Source organism: Malus domestica, chromosome 13 (assembly GCF_042453785.1).
Source record: "Malus domestica chromosome 13, GDT2T_hap1".
Lineage (NCBI taxonomy): Eukaryota > Viridiplantae > Streptophyta > Magnoliopsida > Rosales > Rosaceae > Malus > Malus domestica.
This window is the reverse complement of record NC_091673.1, coordinates 44190457-44198703: the sequence shown is the minus strand read 5'-3', so window position 1 is coordinate 44198703 and position 8247 is coordinate 44190457. Positions and strand designations below refer to the sequence as shown.

The window sequence follows — 8247 nt, the reverse complement described above, 5'->3', positions numbered from 1 at the left end:
GGGAGAGACTGACAGCGCAGTTTGAGTGGGGAAAGAAAGAAAAATAAGAAAGGAGGATAGAGGGAAGTTAGGTGGGATAGAAAAGAAATAAAATAGGGATAGAAAGGCACGGAAAGGGGGGAATAACGCTGCCCTTTGGCAGCGAGGCCAGGGGAGGTAGGCTGCTTTGGCAGCGAGGAGAAAGGGAAGGCAGCGAGGCTGCCAGAGAAAAAAAAAAGAAGAGAAAAAAAATATAGAAAGAAAGGAGAGGTGAGAGGGAGATAGAGGGGAAGGCGGAAAGGAAGGAGTCCAGGGGGGCAGATGGGTGAGAGAGACTGACGAGGAGCAGAAACCAGAGAAGGGACAGAGCACAGAGGGCAGAAGCACAGAAGCACGGCAAAGAGCAAAACTTCACTCCATTTTTCTTGGTTTTATCCTCTCAAACCCATGTTCTACTTTTGGTTTAATTTGATAATAATGTGTAACTAAATTTATTTTAGCTAGAGGTTAATTCAAAGCCATGAATATATTTGTAATATGAATTGATTACCTTCAGTTGTGATTTCTGAGTTGTGATTTAATTTGCTTAACTGCTTGATTGATAACTTATTTTTGTATGTCGATTAAGAATGCATACTTAATTTACATGCATGAATTTGATGCTAGAATATAAGTGAATTTCACCTAATCGTTATGAACTTATATTCACAAGTAGTGAAGGTTGCTAGTCACAATCACGTTAAGTAAATTCTTGGCATAAGTTTCATGCAAATCATAGTAACGAGTGCCTCGTCAATGCTTATGTTTTTCATAGAACTTAATGATTCTTGCTTGTATCTCTATTATGCAATTCATGTAGGGAACTTGTAGGGAATGTTTTGGGTTGTCGTATGCAATCATCCAACCCAATAACTTGTGGAAAAACTGAGGGTTAATTAGTGCAATTCACGGTTAATTTGGGGCTTTGAGGTTTACAATTTATTGAAAGAACAACTGAAAATCAATTTAGGTTGCATATGTGTCATGTGTGGAGAAGAACCCTCTAGCTAGTCCGTCACCTATCCTTTCACCTTAATTCATGCTTTTGTCAATTCTGTAATTTATTTAAGTTTAATTTACTTCTCGTCAAAACCAAACCCTCCCCCCCCCCATTATTAAATTATATTATTTAGTTAGTTTTCATTGTTGCTAGTCTTTTAATTCAATTTCCATCCATTTCAGTTCCTAGTGTCTAATTTGATTGTTTTCATTATTTTGAGTCATTCTAAGTGTGTTTCGAGTTATTAGAGTTTTTAGCCTAGTTTTGTGTCCTTGAGTCTTGTTTAATATTTTTAAATTAATTTAGAATAGATTAGCAATCCCTCCTAATCCCCGGCCTAGAACGATACCCTACTTACATCTATACTACAATTGTCAAAAAGAGGGTTTAATTTGTGTGTCAAGTAATTCTCACATCATCAACTAACCCAATAAATATGCTCATCATGCAACGCTGAAACGTGGCAGGCGCATTGCACAAACCAAAAGGCATTCTTCTATATGCAAAAGTCCCAAAAAGACAAGTAAAGGTTGTCTTTTCTTGATCCTCAAGGGCAACTGGAATCTGGTTGTACCCTGAATAGCCATCCAAGAAACAATAGAAAGCACGACCAGCCAACCTTTCCAACATTTGATGAATGAATGGCAATGGAAAATGATCTTTTCTAGTACCTGCATTGATCTTTCTATAATCAACACACATACGCCACCTAATAGTCAAACGAGTAGGCACAAGTTCATTATTATCATTCTGCACAACTGTAATACCAGAACGCTTTGGCACCACTTGAGTTGGACTAATCCACTTACTATCTGAAATGGGATAGATCATCCCAGCATCTAAAAGCTTCATAACTTCATTACGAATAACTTATTTCATAATTGGATTCAAATGACGTTGAGCGTCAATAGCAGGTTTTACTCCATCCTCCATCAAAATTTTGTGCATACAAATTGTAGGGCTGATCCCTTTAATGTCAGCTATAGTCCAGCCAATTGCATCTTGATGACTCCTTAAAATGCGCAACAATTTATCTTCTTCTGTTGATGATAAATCAGCAGCTATAATAACTGGCAGCGAAGAATTTGCACCTAAATAAGCATATTTCAAGTGTTCTGGAAGCACCTTTAACTCCAGTTTAGGTGGCTGTACCTTAGAAGGCTGCAATAGCTTTTTGGGTTCCCCCAAATTCTCAAAAACATACCTCCAACGTGGGGGTTGAAAAGGAACACTTTCCAAAGTTGAAACATACTAAAAAACCTCTTCATCTTCTGTATTTTTATTCTCAAACCCATGCAACACATTTAACAGTGGATCAGATGTCAAACGTGGCATAATTTCAGCATGTAATATGCTGTCAAGCACATCAACACGCATACAGTCTTGCACATCACCTGGCCTTTTAGTAGCTTCAAATAAACTGAACATAACAGATTGATCTTGCACTCTAAGTGTAAGTGTTCCAGCCTCTACATCAATTAACGTTCTAGCTATTGCCATGAAGGGATGTCCAAAATAATCGGTGTTTGCATATGTTCATCCATATCCAAAATTACAAAATCTGTAGGGAGATAGAGATTATCCACTTTAATAATTAGGTCTTCAATAATTCCCCTAGGATAAGCAACTGATTGGTCCGCTAGTTATAGAATAACTGAGGTAGGCTTGATTTCTCCTTGTCCTAGTCTCTGAAAAACAGAAAAAGGCATTAAATTAATACTAGCACCTAAATCAATTAAAGCACATTTAAAATGAGAATTCCCAATTGTGCATGAAATTGTAAAACTCCCAGGATCTTGTTTCTTTGGGGGCAACTTGTGAAGCAGAACAGCGTTGCACTGTTCTGTAAGAATAACTTTCTCAAAATCAACGAGCTTCTTTTTCTTTGTACAAACATCCTTCAAAAACTTGGCATAAGACGGAATGTTCTTGATGGCATCAATTAACGGCAGATTAATCTGAACCTTAGACAAAGTCTTCATAAAATCTGTCAATTGTTGATCTTTAACTTTAGGCTTCAACCTTTCGGGATAAGGCATAGGTGGCTCATACATGCGATCCGCAACAATATTTGCACCATTTTCGGAACTGTTCAATGACTATTCAGAATCTTTCGAATTGGCAGATTTTTCAACATTCCCCGAATCTGTTTTTGGCTGTGAAGCCACCCGTTAATTTTGAACGCAATTTTCATCCCTGTTATCAAAACTTTTGCCAGAACGTAGAACTCTAACTGCCTTGCAATCTGCACCTCCCCTTGGATTTGGTTCGGTTTGGCTGGGAAATGTACCTGGTGCCCTTCCAGAAACCTGCAAAGCAATATGCCCCATCTGTTTTTCCATGTTTTTCATTGTTGCCTGTAGATTTTCAATTTCTTGAGTGGTAGTATTTGCCAATTTTTCAATTGCAACCTCCCAAGCAGCCTTAGGTGCAACAGGTTGCTGTACCTGCTGTTGAAATTGAGGCCTAGTGTGCTGTTCCTTGTCCCACCTTAGATTAGGATGATCTCTCCAACCTGGGTTGTAGAAATTAGAATATGGGTCATATCGGGGGGGCTGGAAATTTTTAAATGCATTAGCCTGCTCTGCTGTAAAATCTGGAGAAACATCTTTATGTGGGCAGCTCATAAAATCGTGAGTTATCATGTTGCAAATGCTGCAGGCAGCTTGTAAGGGCTGCTGTACAGCAACCTGGGAACTTGGTATTCTCTGTAATAACATGTCAAATTTTGCATCAAGCCTTTTCTCTATTTTTTCAATTTGTGCTGTAACATACGGAGAACCAGTAGACATCTCAAAAGCCGACCTAGATTGTGGCTGCTCAACTGCCCACTGCTGTGTATCTGCTGCCATTTTTTCAAATAACAAACAAGCCTCTTGTGCATTTTTGTCTTTGTACGAACCTCCGCATGAAGCGTTGACAAGAGTTTTTGTAGTCATATTCAACCCTCTGAAAAATATATGCATTTGATCAGTAGTGTTAATACCCGAATGTGGACATTTTCTAATCAACTCTTTAAACCGCTCCCACGCCTCATGAAACTCCTCATTTGGTTTTTGGGCAAAAGATAAAATTTGAGTTCTCATGTCAAGAGTCTTAGAAGCCGGATAATACTTGTTTAAAAAATTTTCACTGAGTTGGGCCCAAGTATTAATGCTGCCAGATGGGAGTGTGAGGAGCCATCTCTTTGCTTAATCTTTTAGTGTGTATGGAAAGAAACGCAGCTTAATAGATTCGGCTGAAAATCCCTTCACCAAAATGTTTTTGCACCCCATTAAAAATTCTGCAATGTGCATGTTAGGATCATCAGATGATAACCCATGAAACGTAAGTAGAATATTAAACATGTGCTGCTTTATTTCAAATGCAGACCCTTCCTCCACTGCCGGATAAGTAATGCAAATTGGTATATTTGTGGTATGAGCTGTCAGTGAATCACCCAGGGGCAGACCTGCCTCTGGAATTACAAATGCCATTTTTTCTTTGCTATGCAGGTCTTCAGAATTTAAAGATTGTAGAAAAGTTACCTGCAGAGGAGGAACCCTCTGCAAAGTTTGCTCCCTGTGTTTCCTCCTTAAATTCTGCTCAAGTTCTGGATCAAATGGAATCAATTTCTGCACTGTTGAACGGGTGCTGACCATGCACAGATTTCTGAAATCTGCACTGTTGTACTGTTGTAATCTGTAAAAATAAAATAAAAATAAAAATTAAATTTTTTTATTTATTTTTATATGTATGAACAACAATAACTAATTGAAAATCTGATTAGTAGGGATTATTTTAAATAATCCCCGACAACGGTGCCATTTTCTTGATAGGATTTTTACTACTCATGTGAACGGGCTTAAATCTCCTATTTAACTTGCAAGAATCACAAGGTTATTGTAGTATAAACGGATCTCGCAAGGTCGTCTCCACAGGGACTATTAAATAATTCGAAACTAATCAGATTCCATTTAATTATTGTAAAGTAGAAATTGAGGTGATTGATTTTATAACCTAATTAAAATAAAAATGAAATTAATGAATTAAAATAAACAATCTGCAATATTAGAGCTAGATAGAAAAGAAAACAGTTTTGGGAGAATAAAATTAAGAAAGCACTAGGGTTCCACCATCACCTAGCAATCCTATGAATTTTTACCCATTACTTATGATCTATACATGCCACTTTGAAGGTTAAATTTTCCTAATTCATATTCTACTTGGAACCTCCAATATAAAACGTATATCTAACATGCAACCTGTCCAAACGTTCGGATCAAATCTGAACATGAAAGACTCATTATGCTTTATGAAAATCCTTTGAAAAACCATGCAATCCTTAAGACGTGATATTCATCCTAAGTGAAATTACAATTATTAATCACAAGAAGCTAGCGTTAATTTCAGGGAACCTTCCGACCAAAATTGCATCAAATTACTTTTCTAAAGATCCTAATGGTGATCAGGCATTAAGACAATTAGATAGTTTTTATCCCGGTGATTAACAATTCAAAGTATGCATGCAATCAATCATAAGAAATTAAATAAAAATCACATATTCATGCTAAGGCTCAAGGTTTCGCCCTAGCAAAAGAAATTAGTTCCGTATATTCATAATTGAAATCATAGAAAATATATTCAAGAAAAGGATTGAAAGCACCTTCAAATAAAAAGTCTTCAAAACCCTAACAATTCTCTGTCTCCAAAATTTCATAAAAGAACCGTAAAGAAATATGGTAGACGGCCAAGCAATATATCTGCCAAGCCTCCCACACAAACCCTAGGAAACTAAAATTAATCCAAATCCCCCCAAAAACTTAGGAAACATAACCCTAAATTAAATGATAAAATTCGTCTAAAATCTGAACAGCCACGTTTTGACCCATAAGCTACTCCAAAACTGGCCCAATATAGCTGGATTTAATGTTTGGGATATTCTGAACACTTTTCCAGAAGGCCACGAACCCATCCGAGGTTATCTTGGGCTCCAAAAACGCAATTTAAGCCCAAAAACGTCATATTCCAGCACTGCGCACTGCTTCTTTATTTTATCGCTAGAAAATAACCGCTTGGTGGAAAAATCCCAAATTTTGATACAATCACGCTAAGTGACTAACGAACGTCCTCCAACTAGAATTACTCCAAAATTCGTCCATTTGGTCTTGTTTTGCTCCAGAGGAAGTCGAAAGTCCTATATTGAAAATACAATTCAAAGTATCAAAATTCTTCAAATATATTAACCAAAATATACTAAGATTAGGGTAAAATATATAATATAAAATCTACTCATCAATGTGCCTACCCGGGTGTTTGGAGGATATTGGGGTCGAGCATGTCACTAGAATCCACCAGAGTCCTTCAACTCCTAAATTCCTACAATTTCATTGAATTTTAAATATAACCAGATTTTGAAACATTTTAAAAAACTCGAGATTGAATACCACTAGATTTTGACAGACTCTTTAAAAATAAAGATTGAATACCACTACAGTTTGACATATTCATTTAAAATCTTAATTGAATACACTAGTGTTTGTTAAAGTTAAAAACATCCACAAATAACTGCATGAGATCAACAGGGCATATAAAATTTTCCACATTACTTGTTTACAAAGTTGAACATGATTATCAGATTCTTGCAAGTTATCCAGTTCACCAAACGAGAACTCTGGGATATCTATTTGGCCCTTGACCATCTTTTTCTCCTCTCCAATCATCCACTCCCCTGATTTCATGAAAATACAGATTAAATGTAGTGAAATGAGAATAGAAACTCTTGAAAGCCTGGCTTGAGCCATTTAGCATAGAAACTTTAGGTTGACTAAATGCTATACAGTTATACTGTATTTGGTCGACCTAGATTCATTGTTAAAGATGGCTTGAGCCATTTAGCATAGAAACATTAGGTCGATTGAATGCTATACTCCATAACTGTATTCGGTCGACTCATTGAGGGAAACCTGCAACAAGTCTTTTCACTGCTCTTCCTGCAGTCTTTTTGCAAGCATCATACCTCCTGCAATAGCATGCCGCTGCCCCTTGAAACTAGGGATTTTAGGTGACTTATTGATGTAAATCTTCTTAAATGAAGGAGTGCCTTGTAATCAGTAAAGACTTTTTGGTTTAGTCCTTAAATCAAAGAGAAAGTGGCGTGTCCCTTCTCTCTTGTGTTTTGTTTTGCTGCATTATATTGTGCTTGTTGTAAACACTTTCTATATCATTGAAAATATATCAAAACTCATTTTTCAACATGGTATAAGAGCAGTGTCCTTAGGCCTGACTCTTCAATTTTTTGCCTTGATTTTTTCACTCTTCTCAGCCAACAATATGGCAGAAGAAAATTCAGTCAATCAACAAGCTGAAATCTCTCTTGCCTCCCCGCTACGAATTTCTCTGAGGTTGATATCAACCCAAATCAAAGACTCAATTCAATTTTGCTGAATGAGTTTAATTATCTTCCTGTGTAAGGGCAGTCTCTTTGGCTCTTGGTGGAAGGGCCAAACTTGGCATCATCAATGGAGTCACTAAAGCACCAGAAATTTCGTCTCCAAATTATGAAGCATGGTTATGCAAATATCAGTTTGTTATGTTATGGTTGCTAAATTCTATGGAGAGGAAAATTGCTGAAATTTTCAGCTATTCTAATTCATCACAACATCTATGGAACCAAGTGAAGGAAATGTATGGAAATCAAAACAACTAGGCTCTTGTCTTTCAACTCAAGAGAGATGTTGTAGCTCTTCAAGAAGAAAAAAAGTCCTTCGTGCAACATCTCGGCAACCTTACCACTATGTGGAATGAGCTTGATATCTATCAACCTCACACCACAGATGTGACAGTTTGCTAAAAAGAGCCGAGGAGGACAAAAATTTTCAACTACTAGCAAGCTTGAGCTCGAAGTATGAAGACTTGAGAAGTCACATTTTGATGACTTCAGAGCTTCCATCTTTCTCGAGCATGTGTGCCACCATTCAACGTGAAGAGGTTTGAAGACGGGTCATGGGATTAGATACCAAAGTCGTCACACAAGAATCTTGAGCACATGCCTCGAATTACCAGTCACCTGAGGTGAAGGCTTACAAAGGTAAAGGCCCCGACTTGAAGTGTGATCACTGTCTTGGAATTGGCTATTGCGGGATTGGTCACACCAAGGATCGGTGCTGGATACTTCATCCCGAGCTGAAAACGAAGTTCAACAAAGATAGCAAAGGACCATACAAGGTCGCTGCTAGTTCACCATATAA

The 8247-nt window shown here is 37.4% G+C and overlaps 1 non-coding gene across 1 annotated transcript; it reads left to right on the top strand.

Annotated features, from left to right (window-relative positions):
• Positions 1-4002: 4002 nt before the first annotated feature.
• On the top strand, positions 4003-4107 carry LOC114820780 (small nucleolar RNA R71). Its single transcript, XR_003768258.1, has one exon. It is a non-coding gene; the product is annotated as a small nucleolar RNA R71 (small nucleolar RNA).
• Positions 4108-8247: the final 4140 nt, after the last annotated feature.